Source organism: Mustelus asterias, chromosome 18 (genome assembly GCF_964213995.1).
Source record: "Mustelus asterias chromosome 18, sMusAst1.hap1.1, whole genome shotgun sequence".
Classification (NCBI taxonomy): Eukaryota; Metazoa; Chordata; class Chondrichthyes; order Carcharhiniformes; family Triakidae; genus Mustelus; species Mustelus asterias.
Window position 1 is genome coordinate 81,430,252 of NC_135818.1, and position 18,788 is coordinate 81,449,039.

Here is an 18,788-nt window from a genome sequence, read left to right on the forward strand (position 1 = left end):
TCATTATTTTATAGACGTCTATAAGATCACCCCTCAGCTTCCTACGCTCCAGGAAAAAAAGTCCCAGTCTATCCAGCCTTTCCTTATAACTCAAACCATTAAGTCCCAGTAGCATCCTAGTAAATCTTTTCTGCACTCTTTCTAGTTTAATAATATCTTTTCTATAATAGGGTGACCAGAACTGCACACAGTATTCCAAGTGTGGCCTTACCAATGTCTTGTGCAACTTCAACAAGATGTCGCAACTCTTATATTTAATGTTCTGACCAATGAAACCAAGCATGCCGAATGCCTTCTTCACCACGTTGTCCACCTGTGACTCCACTTTCAAGGAGCTATGAACCTGTACCCCTGGATCTCTTTGTTGTATAACTCTCCCCAACACCCTACCGTTAACTGAGTAAGTCCTGCCCTGATTCAATTTGCCAAAATGCATCACCTCGCATTTATCTAAATTAAACTCTATCTGCCATTCATCAGCCCACTGGCCCAATTGCTCAAGATTCCATTGCAATCAAAGATGTGCGGGTTAGGTGGATTGGCCATGCTTTTGTTTATTCATTCGTGGGACATGGGTGTCACTGGCTGGCCAGCATTTATTGCCCATCCCTAGTTGTCCTTGAGAAGGTGGTGATGAGCTGCCTTCTTGAATCGCTGCAGTCCATGTTCTGTGGGTTGACCCACAATGCCGTTAGGGAGGGAATTCCAGGATTTTGACCCAGCGACTGCGAAGGAACGGCGATTTATTTCCAAGTCAGGATGGTGAGTGGCTTGGAGGGGAACTTGCAGGTGGTGGTGTTCCCATGTATCTGCTGCCTTTGTCCTTCTAGATGGAAGTGGTCATGGGTTTGGAAAGTCTAAGGATCTTTGGTGAACTGCTGCAGTGCTTCTTGTAGATAGTACACACTGCTGCTACTGAGCGTCGGTGGTGGAGGGAATGGCTGTTTGTAGATGTGGTGCCAATCAATCGGGCTGCTTTGTCCTGGATGATGTCAAGCTTCTTGAGTGTTGTTGGAGCTGCACCCATCCAGGCAAGTGGGGAGTATTCCATCACACTCCTGACTTGTGCCTTGTAGATTGTGGATAGGCTTTGAGGAGCCAGGAGTGAGTTACTCTCCGCAGTATTCCTAGCCTCTGACCTACTCTTGTGGTCCAACATCACATGGACTGCCATGACTCAAGAAGGCAGCTCACCACCACCTTCTCAAGGGCAATTACGGATGGGTGATAAATGCTGGTCTAGCAGTGATGCTGAATGGAAAAGAAATATGTTGGTCATCTATCCTAACATCTCATGTGGCTGAGTCTCAAGTTTTGTTTGTTATTCTCCCTGTGAACCTCCTTGGGATGCTTTACTACAATACAGGCGCTATATAATCGCAAGGTGTCATTTGTGTGTTCAACAAGTCACGCGATTACAGGCCTTTAATGTCGAAAAGGTTGAGTTGCACATCCTGTACTCTGCCCTTGTACAGAAACAGCATGATTTATCTTCTTCATTGACACAGAGTGCGCCTAGTTAGTTTGCCTTCTCCGAGGAGCGACACACACTCCGCACAAAGAAGCAAAGTGCACCCTCTTTCAAACCCTCAACAATTTATTTATCTTAAAATCTCCCCGGAGGTGCAGCCCCTCCCTGCCACTCGGACCTCGCGGAAGAGAAGGAATCTCCTTGAAATTCGAGCTTGTTTGAAATGAAGGCAGTGGAGAACGGCGCGCAAATGGATGGGAGTCCATTTTGTCGCATACGTTCTTGGATAAGAGGAGGCAGGAGTGAGCTGTAAAGTGCAGATGGGACATATCCATGCAGAGCACACGCTCACATCAGGCGAGTGAGGACAGACTCACTGTGAGTCCTTTGCTAAAGCAGCTGCAGCATTTCAGGCTACGCACGGCTAACTCGCTCCTCCCTTTTGCAGCTTTCAACAGCCATTACCTTTCAGCTTGTCTGCGCCACACTGCCCGGGCATTTCAGACAAAAAACTAATGACCCTGCTTCGCCTTCTGGAATTTGCAGAGTAATGAAAGTGGACGTTGTTTTAGAAGGCACAATTGGCGCACTGTACATACATTAGGCCTTTCCTTTTAATTCTGTCCCTGTTAGGCTTTTCCAAACTCGCATCCAACGACTGGCATGAACTCTTTATTGCTCTCTGTCAAATGGGTGGCACGGCGGCACAGTGGGTTAGCACAGCTGCCTCCAGGGCTCCGGGTTCGATTCCAGCCTCGGGTCACTGTCTGCGCCGAGTCTGCATATTCTCCCCATGTCTGCGTGGGTTTCCTCCCACAGTCCAAAGAAGCGCGGGTTAGGTTGATTGGCCGTGCTAAATTGCCCCTTAGTGTCAGGGGATTAGCAGGGTAAATATGCGGGGTTATGGGAATAGGGCCTGGGTGGGATTGTGGTCAGTGCAGACTTGATGGGCTGAATGGCCTCCTTCTGCACTGTAGGGATTCTATGATTCTGTACTGTCTGTGTGGAGTTTGCACGTTCTCCACTTGTCTGTGTGTGTTTCCTTCAGGTACTCCGATACCTGTATGTATTGGCATACAGTGAAAAGCATTGTTTCTTGCGTGCTATGCAGACAAAGCATTCCGTTCATAGAGTACATAAGGGAGAAGGAAAGGAGATAGTGCAGAATAAAGTGTCATGGTCATAGAAAGAGCAACTTAATATATGGTAGGTCCATTCAAAAGTCTAATGGCAGCAAGGAAGAAGCTGTTCTTGAGTCAGTTGGTACGTGACCTCAGACTTTTGTATCTTTCACCCGACGGAAGAAGGTGGACGAGAGTATGTTCGGGGCATGTGGGGTCCTTGATTATGCTGGCTGCCTTTCCGAGGCAGCGGGCTTGCAGGGAGTTAGGATAATGGCAGCAGGTATTTGGAGCTTGCAAGGTGACATGCCGACCAGGGAAGCATTGATATCATCAAGTTCACAGGGGACAAAAGTGTGGATGAGGGTTTGGACGATGGATGAGTTGAGGCAGGGGTGGAGTCAGCCACTGTTCTTGAAGTGGAATGGTGCCGTGATGATGTTGGAAATGATCAGAGCGCTGTCAGGACATGCACAGGGACCTACATCTCCACCTGTTCCCAGAGGAGGAGAAGCCACACATACATGGGTTATCACCCTTTTCACCAGAGTCAAGTATCCAGGCGGCCATTTTTGGACTATGAGACTGGACAGTCAGTACTAACAGGCTTTTAACCTGAGAATCAAGGACCAAGGGATCAGCATAGACATTATGCAGCATTGTCTCACTGGATAGTCACAGAAGTCTAGAGATCCACTGATAGTTGAAGGCTCTGTGTGACGGAGTCACCCAAGGATTCACATGTTCCAACGTTACTCCCTAATCTGTGCTGAACTAACGGATCTGATTGTAGGGAGTCTACAGTTGCCACCAGCGCCCGCGGGCTAAGGAATTATTTAATGACGGGCATACACAATAATTGTAGATTTTTCTTACTGGATAGGCGAAGCAAAAAGCTTGTTCACTCACTACCTGCTCAACCCTGAACCTAGATCAGAGAAACCTGGCAAGTGGGGGCAGATGTTTGGCAGTCTCCAAATATAAATAACATTCCAACATTTTTATAGAATCATAGAATCCTGCAGTGCAGAAGGAGGCCTTTCAGCCCATCGAGTCTGCACCAACGACAATCCCACCCAGGCCCTATCCCCAAAATGCCATGCATTTACCATAGCTAGTCTCCCTGTCACTAAGGGCAATTTAGCATGGCCAATCCACCGAGCCAGTACATTTTGTGGGAGGAAACCGGAGCACCCGGAAGAAACCCACAAAGACACTGGAAGAACGTGCAGATCCGCACCAATAGTGACCCATGCCGGGAATCGATTCTGGTCCCTGGCGCTGCGAAGCAGCAGCAGTAGCCACTGGGCCGTCGTGTCACCCCATGTTTTTGTTACATCCTTCTGAGCTCTTTTGTGTTGAACCCATTTCTATTCTTCACTATCCACATTGATGGAGTGTAATCCATTACACAATGTTTTACGGGCTTGAGGTGCAGGGAATCACATTCTCCCCAACGTTTTGTGTCAGTTAAGAGAACCTGATCGAATGCAAACTTCTAAGGTCCTTCTTTGGATTTTTGTTTTATTTTACTCATTGAATGTTATTTATTCCTCTCTTGAATCCCCGGTCATACATTTGTATGCATCCACAACACCTCAGTGAGTCTTTTACTCAGTAAGAAGTCTCACAACGCCAGGTTAAAGTCCAACAGGTTTATTTGGTATCATGAGCTTTTGGAGCACTGCCCCTTCATCAGGTGAGTGGGCAGTACTCCGAAAGCTCGTGGTACCAAATTAACCTTTTGGACTTTAATCTGGTGTCGTGAGACTTCTTACTGTGCCCACCCCAGTCCAACGCCGGCATCTCCACATCAATCTTTTAATCAGCGGCGACTGAGAGGTGAATGGGGATCGCACTGTCTATGGGCACAATCTTACTGCCCGTTCATGCCGCGCTCCCACTGGAGAAATTGGTGACAAACCGGAAAATTCCGGCCCATAATGTCAGTTAATCATAGGCTTTCTGAGCCAATTCTTCATTTAAAACGTCACACTTGCAGAGTGGTTAGCACTGCTGCCTCACAGTGCCAGGGACCCGGGTTCGATTCCCGGCTTGGGTCACTGGCTGCACAGTCTGTACGTTCTCCCCGTGTCTGCGTGGGTTTCCTCAGGGTGTTCCGGTTTCCTCCCACAGTCTGGAAGACGTGCTGGTTAGGTGGATTGGCCATGCTAAATTCTCCCTCAGTGTATCTAAGCGGGTGCCGGAGTGTGGCGACCAGGGTATTTTCACAGTAATTTCGTTGCAGTGTTGACGTAAGCCTACTTGTGACCCGAAGAAATGAACTTTAACGTTTAATACACGTTTCGGATAATTAGCAAAAAAAAAACTGCCCTGTTTCTTGTTATTTTTCTTCTCCCCTGAATGATGTAATGGGTTGAATAGGTTAAAGCAAAGAGCACAGCTGAGGTTAGTACCCTGGGATTGTAAGTGTGAGAAGCCCACTGAGAACAGGAGTAAGCAACATACGAGGGAATCTACTTGTAATGAATGCCTTTGGGACTATCTCTGGGTGGTCTTTATAGATGAGTTGCTCTTTGCTCTGAGTCATATTTTGCCACAGTTGCCATCAATACTTGATGTCATTGCCAGCCAATTCCAAATGGAGAAGGTTATGTGGTGGATATAAAGTAGAAAGCATTTTTTTCTGCTCCCCGCACCATTATTCAGTCACGAGACATGATCTATGCGACATAGCCATGTGACAGCTTGAAATAATTACCACTGGCTGGCATTAATTTTAACCTCTGCAATCATTCATTCCCATCTTCGACGTGGTTTAATAGTGATAGTTTCTGCTTGTCCGAATTGTCCTTGGATATAAACTGCTCCAATGTATTGATTAAATGCAGAAGCCGGAGGCTAACGTTTTTAATCAACACATTAGCACATTATTGCCTGGAACATTCCTGACAAGCAGTGCTTATTGTTTAATGTGACTAATCTCACTGTCTGTGCGTTGTGTGTACCATATCATTATTATAATTGACTATATATCTTATAATAACTGCACCTTGTGAATGTGCCAATTTTCATTTGACTGAAGACTTGAGGAAGGAGAAGCCAATTAGGATTGGCTGGATTTGCTGCAAGATCAAAAGACCGCACGCAACTTTCAAAATCCACCACTCTCCCGGGTTGGCTTGTAATTGCTAACCAGCTAAATAACCAGCAAAGTAAGAAGATGGTGAAAACCCATGTTAGCTCTTATTGAAGAACCTGCTGTAGCTTACGCCAATTCTTCTTGTTTACAGCCACCCTCACAGCACCAGGGACCCGGGTTCGATTCCTGGGTTGGGTCACTGTCTGTGTGGAGTTTGCACATGGTGTCTGCGTGGGTTTCCTCCGGGTGCTCCAGTTTCCTCCCACAGTCTGAAAGACGTGCCGGTTAGGTTGCATTGGCCATGCTAAATTCTCCCTCAGTATACCCGAACAGGCGCCAGAGTGTGGACACTAGGGGATTTTCACAGTAACTTTTCATTGCGGTGTTAATGTAAGCCTATTTGTCACTAATAAATAAATTTTACCTATCTCTATGTATATTTTGTAGAATCATAGAATCCCTACAGTGCAGAAGGAGGCCATTCAGCCCTTCGAGTCTGCACTGACTCACGGGCGGCACAATGGCACAGTGGTTACTACTGCTGCCTCACAGTGCCAGGGACCCGGGTTTGATTCGAGTCTCGGGTCATTGTCTGTGTGGAGTTTGCACATTCTCCTCATGTCTGCGTGGGTTTCCTCCGGGTGCTTCAGTTTCCTCCCACATTCCAAAGATGTGCGGGTTAGGTTGATTTGGCCATGCTAAATTGACCCTAGTGTCAGGGAGATTAGCAGCATAAATACATGGGGGTCACGGAGATAGGGTCTGGGTGGGATTGTTGTCCTTGCAGACTTGATGGGCCGAATGGCCTCTTTCAGCACCGTAGGGATTCTATGATTCCATGACTTTCCGACAGAGGATCCCACCCAGGCCCTTTCCCATTACCCCATGTATTTACCCCACTAATCTCCCGAACCTACACATCTTGGGACAGTAAGGGGCAATTTAGCCTGGATAAGGCCAGATGGGTGATTTGATTTGCTGGTTCATTTTAACCCCTGAAGTGAAGTGACCTTTGTGGCTTTATATCATGGGACCCCATTGAGGGATTATGAAAACTTATGGACGTGTGGATTATTTTGGTATTTTAATCAGTGTCTGGGCTCTCACGCATTTAAAGTAACTTTTCATTGCGGTGTTAATGTAAGCCTATTTGTCACTAATAAATACATTTTACTTATCTCTATGTATATTTTGTAGAATCATAGAATCCCTACAGTGCAGAAGGAGGCCATTCAGCCCATCGAGTCTGCACTGACTCACGGGCAGCACAATGGCACAGTGGTTAGTACTGCTGCCTCACAGTGCCAGGGACCCGGATTTGATTTGAGTCTCGGGTCATTGTCTGTGTGGAGCTCCGTGCGTGCAAAGGATTATCTTCTGGCTGAGCACGCTATGTGATGCACAGCCTACAGGTACAACTCTGTTCTGTCATTCATCAATTGCAACTTGTACCTCAGACCAATGATTGTATTGGTTTACATTGGCCGGATACTTCCCACCGTGCCCACCGCGGGAATCATAGCGGGTATGTCAGAAAATTTGGCAGACCATTTAAAGGTCTTGGGTGTTGTAATGTAGCCAATGATAACAATGGAATATGTTATAACGTAACCAATGGTAACATGCTGTGAGGGTCAGCTGACCATCTGACCCAGTAGACAATGTATCCAATGGCAAAATGAGGTAATGGTCAGCTGACCCGGTATAAATAGAAAGCAGATGGGGATTGTGGGATGATTGTGTGGTCCCAGTGTTGTGTAATGAAGTTTCTTTATTGAATCTTTGTCGCTGATTTACTTTGCGAAATTGGTTTTTTTAAAGTTTATTAGTGTCACAAGTAGGCTTACATTAACACTGCAATGAAGTTACTGTGAAAATCCCCTCGTCGCCACACTCCAGTGCCTGTTCGGGTACACTGAGGGAGAATTTAGCATGGCCAGTGCACCCTAACTGGCACGTCTTTCAGACTGTGGGAGGAAAGCGGAGCACCCGGAGGAAACCCACGCAGACACGGGGAGAATGTGCAAACTCCGCACAGACAGACAGTCAACCAAGCCGGGAATCGAACCCGGGTCGCTGACACTGTGAGGCAGCAGTGCTAACCACTGTGCCACCGGGCCGCCCCTTTATTGCCTGCAACTGAAATATCCTGACTGCTAGATTGACATTAAGACATGTATGGCCTGAAAATTCTGCCCATTGAGTCTGCGTCAAAACAGCAGGCCACTCAGTCCAACTAGTCCGTGCCGGCACCCACCTCACTTCAGCTAACTCTACCATTATGCTTTCCCATTGCCCCTTCGTGTTGGTCTTGTTTCACCTCGAAAACAACTTTTATTAGCCTCTCAAACTCCTTGCCAATAGGTCTTCCATATCCCGACCACTCGTTTGTAAATTGGGATGTAAAAATATGCCATACTGTCGCATTATTCGAAGTGTCTGTTAAGCAGGAAACGTGTTAAGAATGAATGTTGTATCTTCACCTGCCACAGTGTGGAACATTCACTGACTCTTCCAACAATCCCGTTGAATACATCAACTCCACTCGATGGCACTCCACACACCTGGAGTGGTGCTTCATAAAACAAATGAAAATCAATTCTATTCAGTTGCTCTCGTAACCAATGCACCAACAATGCATTGTTCGGAGATTATATCGTCTGCTAATCCAGTGCTCCGTCTCTGTGATCTGATATTTTTACACTGTTGTGTTTGTTGTATTTCAATGGTCACAAGGTGTCCATAAAGTATGCACTGCACTATCCACAATCCCTCCTGGCCTCAAACCCTACGATGTGGAGATGCTGGCGTTGGACTGGGGTAAACACAGTAAGAAGTCTAACAACACCAGGTTAAAGTCCAACAGGTTTATTTGGTAGCAAAAGCCACTAGCTTTCGGAACAGGCTGTCCCTTCGTCAGGTGGAGTGGGAGTTCCACCCTGAAATCTGAAATAAAAACAGAAAGTGCTGGAATAGTTCCACAGGTTTGGCAGCATTTGTGGAGATGGATACAGTGAATGCTTTGAGTTGGCTCCACTTTTGGACTCGAAACATCAACTGTTTCTTTCTCACGAGATGCTGCCTGACCTGGGCGGCACAGTGGTTAGCACTGCTGCCTCACGGCGCCATGGACCCGGGTTTGATTCCCGGCTTGGGTCACTGTCTGTGTGGAGTCTGCACGTTCTCCCCGTGTCTGCGTACGTTTCCTCCGGGTGCTCCGGTTTCCTCTCACGGTCCGAAAGACGTGCTAGTTAGGTGCATTGGCCGTGCTAAATTCTCCCTCAGTGTACCCAAACAGGCGCCGGAGGGTAGCGACTAGGGGATTTTCACAGTAACTTCATTGCGGCGTTAATATAAGCCTACTTGTGACACGAATGAATAAACTTTACTTTAGACCTGCTGAGTTTTTCCGACATATTCTGTTAAGCTAATATGAAGCTTGTACGCCTACCTGAATTGAGAATGTCACTGCTGCATGGAATGTTGGATAGAGAGTCAGATCCGAAGGTATATTGGGGCGGTGGGGTGGGGTGGGGAGGATTTCCAACGCTCCTGCGGCGTACTATCCAGCAGCAGAGGTGGCCCACTATTGGCTGGCAATCTGGTCACCGGGTCTCACTGATGTCTCCGGGGTTTTGTGTGACCCCGCACGCTCCACCACTGGGGTCTGTGTTGTGGGAGGATGGGGGTAACCATCAGCGAGACTGGAAGATTCCACCGGCCGAAGGGCTGGAAAATCTCAGCCAAGGAATTTCACCTGGAATCAGGATGAACTCCAAGGGGTCACCTCGAACGTGCTGCTGTGGTTTTGCAGCCTTTTAACCACCTACGGAGATCTCAAATATTTTGAAAGAAGAATGAGGGGAGATCTTATAGAAACATATAAAATTATGAAGGGAATAGGTAAGATAGAAGCAGGGAGGTTGTTTCCACTGGCAGGTGAAACCAGAACTAGGGGGCACGGCCTCAAAATAAGGGGGAGCAGATTTAGGACTGAGTTGAGGAGGAACTTCTTCACACAAAGGGTTGTGAATCTGTGGAATTCCCTGCCCAGTGAAGCAGTTGAGGCTACCTCATTGAATGTTTTTAAGGCAAAGATAGATGGATTTTTGAACAGTAAAGGAATTAAGGGTTATGGTGAGTGGGCAGGTAAGTGGAGTCAGTCCATGATAAGATCAGCCATGATCTTATTGAATGCCGGAGCAGGCTCAAGGAGCCAGATGGCCTACTCCTGCTCCTAGTTTTTATGTTCTGATGAAATAGTTCCTTTTATTTGTTTGTTTTTTAAAAATTATGTTAAACTTGCAAACTACAGTTGGATACCATGGGACGGGGAAGGGAAGGAGGAAATAATGAGCTGATGGTAGCCCCACCTGCACTGAACTACTGACGGACGTCTGCACTTGCCTCACGTGACAGTAGACCACCAATTCTGAGCAGAAATTAACGGCTGGCCCAAGTGCAAAGCATCTCACTGAAGGTGGCATGCGCGGCACCTTTTTATAAATGGTGGAAAGATGACGCTTTGCTGTTGTTAATCGTAAGAATACCGAGCATTAGTCTTCTTTAAAAATGTACTTTTCAGCATAAGTGCCAGATTGATCATTTGATGTGTCTGCTAAGTTTTATTGCCGAAAAATGTGCTTATTGATTTGTGGTGTCATGTTGGAGTCTTGCAAAGGTTCAGTGGTCAGATTGTCTAGACGGATATGCACTGAGGAAAGAAAAATGTTTTTAAGCATTTGCACTCGGAAATGAAAATAGGACGCGCAGAAGTATGTCTTCTGAAATTTGGTGATGGTTGAAGCAGTGCCAAAAGTGTACATGAGATGGTGGATGCCTCGTGGAAGTGACTCATAGAATCCCAACAGTGCAGAAGAAGGCCATTCAGCCCTTCGAGTCTGCACTGACAACAATCCTACCCAGGCCCTATCCCTGTAATCCCATATATTTACCCCGCTAATCGCTCTAAACCTACGCATCTTGGGACACTAAGAGGCAATTTAGCTTGGCCAATGGACCTAACCTGCACATCTTTGGACAGTAAGGGGCAAATTAGCATGGCCAAAGGACCTAACCTGCACATCTTTGGACTGTTGGTGGAAACCGGAGCACCCGGAGGAAATCCACGCAGACACGGGGAGAATAAACTCCAGCCAGACAGTGACCCGAGGTTGGAATCAAACCCAGGTCCCTGGAGCTGTCAAGCAGCAGTGCTAACCATGCTGCCCAAACTGAACTGAACTGACCTGACCAGATTTTGTGGTGTTCTATGACATTATTGCCTGTGTTTAGGTAAGATTACACAACTATATTTTAATGGAAAGCAAAAATGAAATACAGAAGATGCTGGGCTGAAATAAAAACAGCAAATGATTTGATTTGATTTATTATTGTCACATATATAGGGATACAGTGTGGGCGGCACGGTGGCACAGTGGATTAGCACTGCTGCCTCACAGCGCCAGGGACCGAGGTTCAATTTCCGGCTTGGGTCACTGTCTGTGCGGAGTCTGCACGTTCTCCCTGTGTCTGTGTGAGTTTCCTCCGGGTGCTCCGGTTTCCTCCCACAGTCTGAAAGACGTGCGGGTTAGGTGTATTGGCCATGCTAAATTCTCCCTCAGTGTAACCCGAACAGGTGCCGGAGTGTGGTGACCAGGGGATTTTCACAGTAACTTCATTGCAGTGTTAATGTTGGCCTACTTGTGACACTAATAAAATAAGCTTTATTGTTTCTTACGCGCTATACAGACAAAACTCACTGTTCACAGAGTACATAGCGGAGAAGGAAAGGAGAGGGTGCAGAATATAGTGTTACAGTTACAGATAGGGTGTAGAGAAAGATCAGCTTAAATAAGATAGGTCCATTCAAAAGTCTGATGGCAGCTGTTCTTGAGTCAGTTGGTACGCGATGTCAGACTTTTGTATCTTTTTCCTGGCATAAGAAGATGGAAGAGAGAATGTCCGGGGTGCGTGGGGTCCTTCATTATGCTGGCTGCTTTTCCGAGGCAGCGGGAAGTGTAGACGGAGTCAATGGATGGGAGGCTGGTTTGAGTGATGGACTGGGCATTTGTAGATTCTTGCGGTCTTGGACAGAGCAGGAGCCATACCAAGCTGTGATACAACCGGGAAATGTTGGAAATACTCAGCAGCTGAGGCAACATTGATGGAAAGAGGCAAAAATTATGGGTAATGTTAAAGACATTCTTCAAAGCCAGCCTGATAGAAAAGGTCATTAACCTGAAACAATGAGCAGAATCTTGTGGGGATGACTGGGACCTTGTCTCCTGGCTGGAGAGCCAGTGGGTTATCCACGTTGCCTCCTTTGGGGAAGGCCCACCGATGCACAGGCCGGTCAGACAGCTGAGAGGTCAGTGGGCAGGCTTCTCCCCAGATTCAGGACCCTGGAGATGGAGGTCCCACCCACTGAGAGCTGGCGGCCATTCAGAGGCCAGCAGCTCTCCTGTTCAGCGGCGCCACCGGGGAGGTGGTGGCTGCCGCGGGAAAGATGCCCACTGTCAGTCCAGGGTGGTGGAGTGAACCAGGCCACAGGTCAGCGATGATGGGAGGAGTCTTGCAGGGTGGGGTTAGCAGCAAGGGCATGGGTTTGGCTTTCAATGGACCCCCTTCACGATGCTGGGTACGTAGTTCAGGATGCTCCCCCACCCAACCCCCAGAGATGACAAGTAACTCGCACATATTTACTTAGACACACATTACCATGCCCGGCTGCACTGGGTTTATATCAGAGGTGGTGGGATTAAGCCCTAAGTGTTCATTAATTGCCCACCCAAGGGCAATTGGTGGCAGAGCGGGTAGATCAACCACAGGCTTAATAGGAGTGGAGGCAGAAATGCTCACCCATCACCTTTCCTTTCGACCAATTAGAAACATAGAAACTAGAAGCAGGAGTAGGCCATTTGGCCCTTCGAGCCTGCTGCCCCATTCATTTTGATCATGGTTGATCATCAAATTCAATAGCCTGATCCCGCCTTCCTCCCATATCCCTTGATCCCTTTAGCCCCAAGAGCTGTAGAAACAAAGCATTACCCCCCTCCCTCCAGTCTCACCATGGGGGAGGGCATTAACATTGCCCATTAACTCTGATTCTCTCTCTCTCCACATTTATTGGCTGACTGGCTGAGTGTTTCCAGCTCTTTGCAATCCTATCTTAACGGAGAAAGCTCGACTGTCTATTCCGGTGTAGAGTGAAGGATACCGGGTGAAAATGTGCTTTTTTTATTATGTAACAAATGGGAGATTATTTTTTGGTGGATTTGAGGACATGGTAGGAGGAAGGAGAGAAAGAAATTCGATGGTTCATTGTCAGTTCATAAGATATAGGAGCAGAATTAGGCCATTCGGCCCATCGAGTCTGCTCTGCCATTCAATCATGGCTGATATGCTCCTCGTCCCCATTTTCCTGCCTTCTCCCCATAACCCTTCAACCCATTAAAAATCTGATGTGGAGTTGCCGGCGTTGGACTGGGGTGGGCACAGTAAGAAGTCTCACAACACCAGGTTAAAGTCCAACAAGTTTATTTGGAATCACGAGCTTTCGGAGCGAGTCATCGGGTGAGTGGAGAGTTAGGTTTCACAACCGGACCTAATGGGGATAGCTGGGACACTGGTTAGGGTAGTGTTGACTGTGAGATTAGCCAATAAACTCTCTACAATTAAAAATCTATCTAACTCTCCTCAAATTTACTCACTGACCCAGCATCCACCGCACTTTGGAGTAGCAAATTCCATAGATTCGCAACCCTTTGAGAGAAGTAGTTTCTTCTCAACTCCGTTTTAAAGAAGCTATCTGTACCTGGCTCAAAGGCAACTAGGGATGGGCAATAAATGCTGGCCTAGCCAATGACGCCCATGTCCCACGAATGAATTAAAAAAAAAGGCTAGCCTTTATCGTAAGACTCTGACCTCTCGTCCTAGAATGCCCCACAAGTTCATAAGTAGTCACTATCTTCCCTCAGCCCTACCACCCCAGGGGTGGCCTTCTCTGAGAGATCTGTACAGCTTATTACTTACCTGAAACCTTACTGGCTAGAAATAAAGACGCTATCAGTGCCTGGCTTCATGAAATATTTGGACTGAAAGCGCAACTTCCTTTTTCTTCAAACTCTTCCCTCCCCCCCGTGCACAACCTCACAAAGACTCATCAAAATTAGTTGCTTCAGAAGGCATTTAAAAACACGAACATGAAAAATGATAATATATCTCATCGTTTAAAACAATTACTTGGGGGAATTGTTGATGGGATGATTCTCAATCCAGTATTGCAATCAAATTAGTGCTCCTCTGAAGTCGCTACATCAAAAAAAAGATTATACCTTGTATATTTAATCACTTGTCACAACAGCTGTAAAATTGCGTTGTGTTGTTAACTAGAATGGTTAATTGCACAAGGAGATCAAGGGCGCACTTGCATGTGTGTCGAAAATGGAGAACAGTTTCCATCATTAGATTCTGAACACTTGCTGCATGGGAGGGCTGTGACCAATGTGTAGATACAAAGGATATATCTGAGTGACAGAAGCACATCAGACCGAAGCCCCGAGACTGACCCTGGTGTTGAAAAATTGACTTTAAAAAAAACCTGGGGTGGAATTTTCCCGTCCTGCTCACCACGGGAATGGTAGCGGGTGGGATAGGACTATGCAAAGTTCGGGCAGCATGGTGGCATAGTGGTTAGCACTGTTGCCTCACAGCACCACAGTGGGTTCAATTCCCAGCTTAGATCATTGTCTGTGTGGAGTTTGCACACCCGTGTCTGTGTGGGTTTCCTCCCACAGTCCAAAGATGTGCGGGTTAGGTGCGTTGGCCACGCTAAATTGCCCCTTAGTGTCCCAGGATGCGTAGGTTAGAGGGATTAACGGGGTAAATATGTGGGGTTACGGGGATAGAGCCTGAGTGGGATTGTGGTCGGTGCAGACTCGATGTGCTGGATGGCCTCCTTCTGTACTGTCGGGATTCTATGACAATTCCATTGACCTTAAGCGGGATTTTCCGGTCTTGAGATGAGCATGCTGGAAAATCCCGCCACTGGTGTCTATAAACTTAGAAAGGAAGTAACTGAGAAAGCGGTCTTGTAGATGCATGAAAGAATATGACAGTAATATTGAGTGTCAGTACCTTATAATGACATTGTTAAGGTCTAATGACAATCACATTGTAAAGGGATTGGTAATTATCGATGATGGGTATTTTAGACCTATTAATGGGGATAGCTGGGACAGTGGTTAGAGTAGTGTTGACTAAGCATAGCCAAAAAACTCTCTCCAGCAAAGAAAGCTGCTGTGTCTTGGTTCTAACTTCACCAGCCAAAGAGAGATCCAGTTAACATTGAAGGTCGAACCAAGGAACTATTTAGAAGCAAATTAAGGCAAAGAGGCGTTGGCTATCATTGGTGAAAAAAAATTGAGTGTGGCTTTTGCTACCAAATAAACCTGTAGGACTTTAACCTGGTGTTGGTAAACTTCTTACTCAAAAAAAATTGGACATACATCGGAAATAATTTCACATAATCAATATTCTGAGTAGGGGAGTGAAGGCAGACATGTTGGGATCCAGTCTTAATTTGGATAGAGTACATGATCGGGGAGAATCCCTATTCCAAAGAATGACTGCCCTTGACATCAAGGCTGTATTGACAGCGTGGCATCAAGGAGCCCTAGCAAAACGAGTCAATGGGAATCAGGGGGAAAACCCTCTGCTGGTTGGAGTCATACCTGGCACAAAGGGTGAAGGTTGTGGTTGTTGGAGGTCTATCATCTCAGCTCCAGGACATCACTGTAGGAGTTCCTAAGGGTAGCGTTGTAGGACAAGCCATCTTCAGCTGCTTTATCAATGACCTTTCTTCCATCATAAGGTCAGAAGTGGAGATGTTAGCTGATGATTGCACAATGTCCAGTATCATTCGCGACTCCTTAGATACTGAAGCAATCCATGTCCAAATGCAGCAAGACCTGAACAATAATCAGCTATGGGCAGACAATTGATAAGTAACATTCGCACCACACAAATGCCAGACATGACCATCTCCAACAAGAGAGAATCTAAACATCATCCCAAGACACTCAATGGCATTATCACTGCTGATTACCCCACTAACAACATCCTGGGGTTCCCATTGACCAGAAACTGAACTGGATCAGCCATATAAATACTGTGGCGACCAGAGCAGGTCAGAGGCTGGGAATTCTGCGGCGAGTAACTCACCTCCTGACTCCTCACAGCCGGACCACCATTTATAAGGCACAAGGAGTGATGGAATACTCCCCACTTGCCTGGATGAATGTGGCTGCAGCAACATTGAAGAAGCTGAACACCATCCAGGACATAGCAGCCCACTTGATTGGCACCCCATCCACAAACATTCACTCCCTCTACCACTGCATAATGACAGCAGTGAGTGCTATCTACAAGATGCACTGCAACAACTCACCAAGGCTCCTTCAAAAACACCTTCCAAACCCATGACGGCTGCCATCTAGAAGGACAAAGGCAGCAGATACCATAAAACCATGAGATATAGCAGCAGAATTAGGCTATTCAGCCCATCGAGTCTGCTCTGCCATTCAGTCATGGCTGATATGATTCCTGGGGATACCACCAACACCTGGAGATTCCCATCCAAGCCACTCACCATTCTGACTTGGAATTATATTGCCGCTCCTTCACTGTCATAGGATCAAAATGGTGGAACCCTCTCCCTTACAACCCTGCAGGTCTACCTACACCACATGGACTGCAGTGGTTCAAGAAGGCAGCTCATCAAGAGCAATTAGGGATAGTTAATAAATACTGGCCTAGCCAGCGATGCCCACATCCCACAAATTAATTAAAAAATAGTGGTGATGAGTGAGCTGGACTTTGTGCTGGACTTTGTTTAGGATATGCATAACACAGTTTAGTATAAACTGAAGATTATGGAAGTTGGCAGGAGGGAGATAATTGGGACGGTTGAGTCTGGAGGTAAGGCATGAATAAGGCTGAGGTGGATTGGGACAGAGGCAACACCCTTGCATTATGCTATACAACAGCACTGGGGAAGGTGATGGCCTAGTGGTATTAACTATTAATCCAGAAACTCAGCTAATGTTCTGGGGACCCATGTTCGAATCCCACCACGGCGGATGACAGAATTTGAATTCAGTGAAAATATCTGGAATTAAGAATCTACTGATGACCATGAAACCATTGTCGATTGTTGCAACAACCCATCTGGTTCACTAATGTCCTCTAGAGAAGGAAATCTGCCTGGTCTGGCCTACACGTGCCTCCAGAGCCACAGCAATGTGGTTGACTCTCAACTACCATCTGATGAGATGATGTGGAGATGCCGGCGTTGGACTGGGGTGGGGCACAGTAAGAAGTCTCACAACACAAGGTTAAAGTCCAACAGGTTTATTTGGAATCACGAGCTTTCGGAGCGCTGCTCCTTCACCAGGTGAGTGTGATGATGTTGTGAGACTTCTTACTGTACTCTGAAATGGCCAAGCAATACAAGCAAAGCCACTCGGTTTCAAGGGCAACTAGGGATGGGCAATAAATACTGGCCCAGCCAGCGATGCCCATGTCCCACGGATGAATAAAAAGAACCAGTGGAACGCACCGGAGCACTTACCCGATTAGCACGCAAGGGGGTTCTTTTTCGCTTCCATCATGTAACATAGTTAAAGTGGGCCAGGTTTGTTTTGTGGTAACTTTCCACTCATTCTCCTGCAGTTTGAACCAAGGAAGGAATAAGTGTTTACCAAAATGGTTTCTCTTAAAAACACTTGGCAGGCACACGTTTTAAAACAGTCGGGTGTAGTGATATACGATTTGTTCATCGCCCACGATTCCTTAAATAGATCAGCCACATAAAACACATCATCTGTAAAAATGTATTTAGTTTGGCTTGCAAGGTCTAGATGATAGTAAAGGTTTATTGCACTTCAAAAAAGCATGTCACTTGTGTGAAGATTTTTTTTTTCACTGTCAAATCACAGCAGAGTAATTGAAGTGTCAGCTTTTGCTTTGCTTTTTTCAATGTTTCATCTGTTTCAGCGTTCATGCCACCAAACAGAACAGGAACAGGAGTAGGCCATTCAGCTCCTCGAGCCTGCTCCGCCATTCATTGAATTGATCCATTTGTGTTTCACGTTCTACGTTCCCACTCACCTTTGATAATCTTTGATTCCCCTGCCTATCAAGAATCTATCTACCTCTGACTTAAAAATATTCAGTGACCCTTCCCCCCCTCCACCCCCCCGTACTGCCCACCTCCACCCCTGGGGACCCCCCCCTCCCCATTTTCTGTGGCAGAGAACGCGATCGTACCACCTGTTCACACCACCCTCCTGCTGCAGCGAAGTCAGGGAATTTGATGCCAAATCTCCGTTCACTGCAGTGGGATGGGAAAATCCCGCCGGAGTGAATGGTTGTAGGATTCCGGCCAGAGTGTTCCAAATTAGCCCAAACCTCAGAGAAAAAAACATTCTCCTCGCCTCGTTCCTAAAGTTAAGGGTCACCCGTAATTTTAAAACAGTGCCGCCTAGTTCTGGACTATATCCCCCCTCAAGAGGAAACATCCGAGTCCATCTGGTTGATTTTTATCCTTCAGTCAAGTCGCCCTTCACTCTTTTAAATTGCGCTGGCACAAGCCCAGTCTGTCCAATCATTCCTCATAGTACAACCAGTTCATTCCAGTTGAGTGTCGAGCTTTATACAAATGCTGAAAAAGCAGACTTTGTATCCAATCCAACATTGCTTTCTGAGCCAACATCAGCATTCTTCGTATTGCCTCAACTAAAATTTGATAACCTTCCCTTATTTACTGACAACACCCTTCATAAGTTGTGAAAGTTTCTCACTCTCCTTTGAAATTTAACAGCCGAAAAGCCAATCGCCTATCTATCTCCTAATGCAAATTTTAAACATTGACTGTTTACTTATAAATCCACTGCACTGTGGCCTTGTTACAAATTTGTGCATTTTAGCACATTAACCTATTTTATCTCTCAACTCTCCCAGACATTCTGGCCGGAATTTTATCACCCCGCCCAACACTGAAATCGGAGTGGGTGAGCTGCAGGCAACGGGA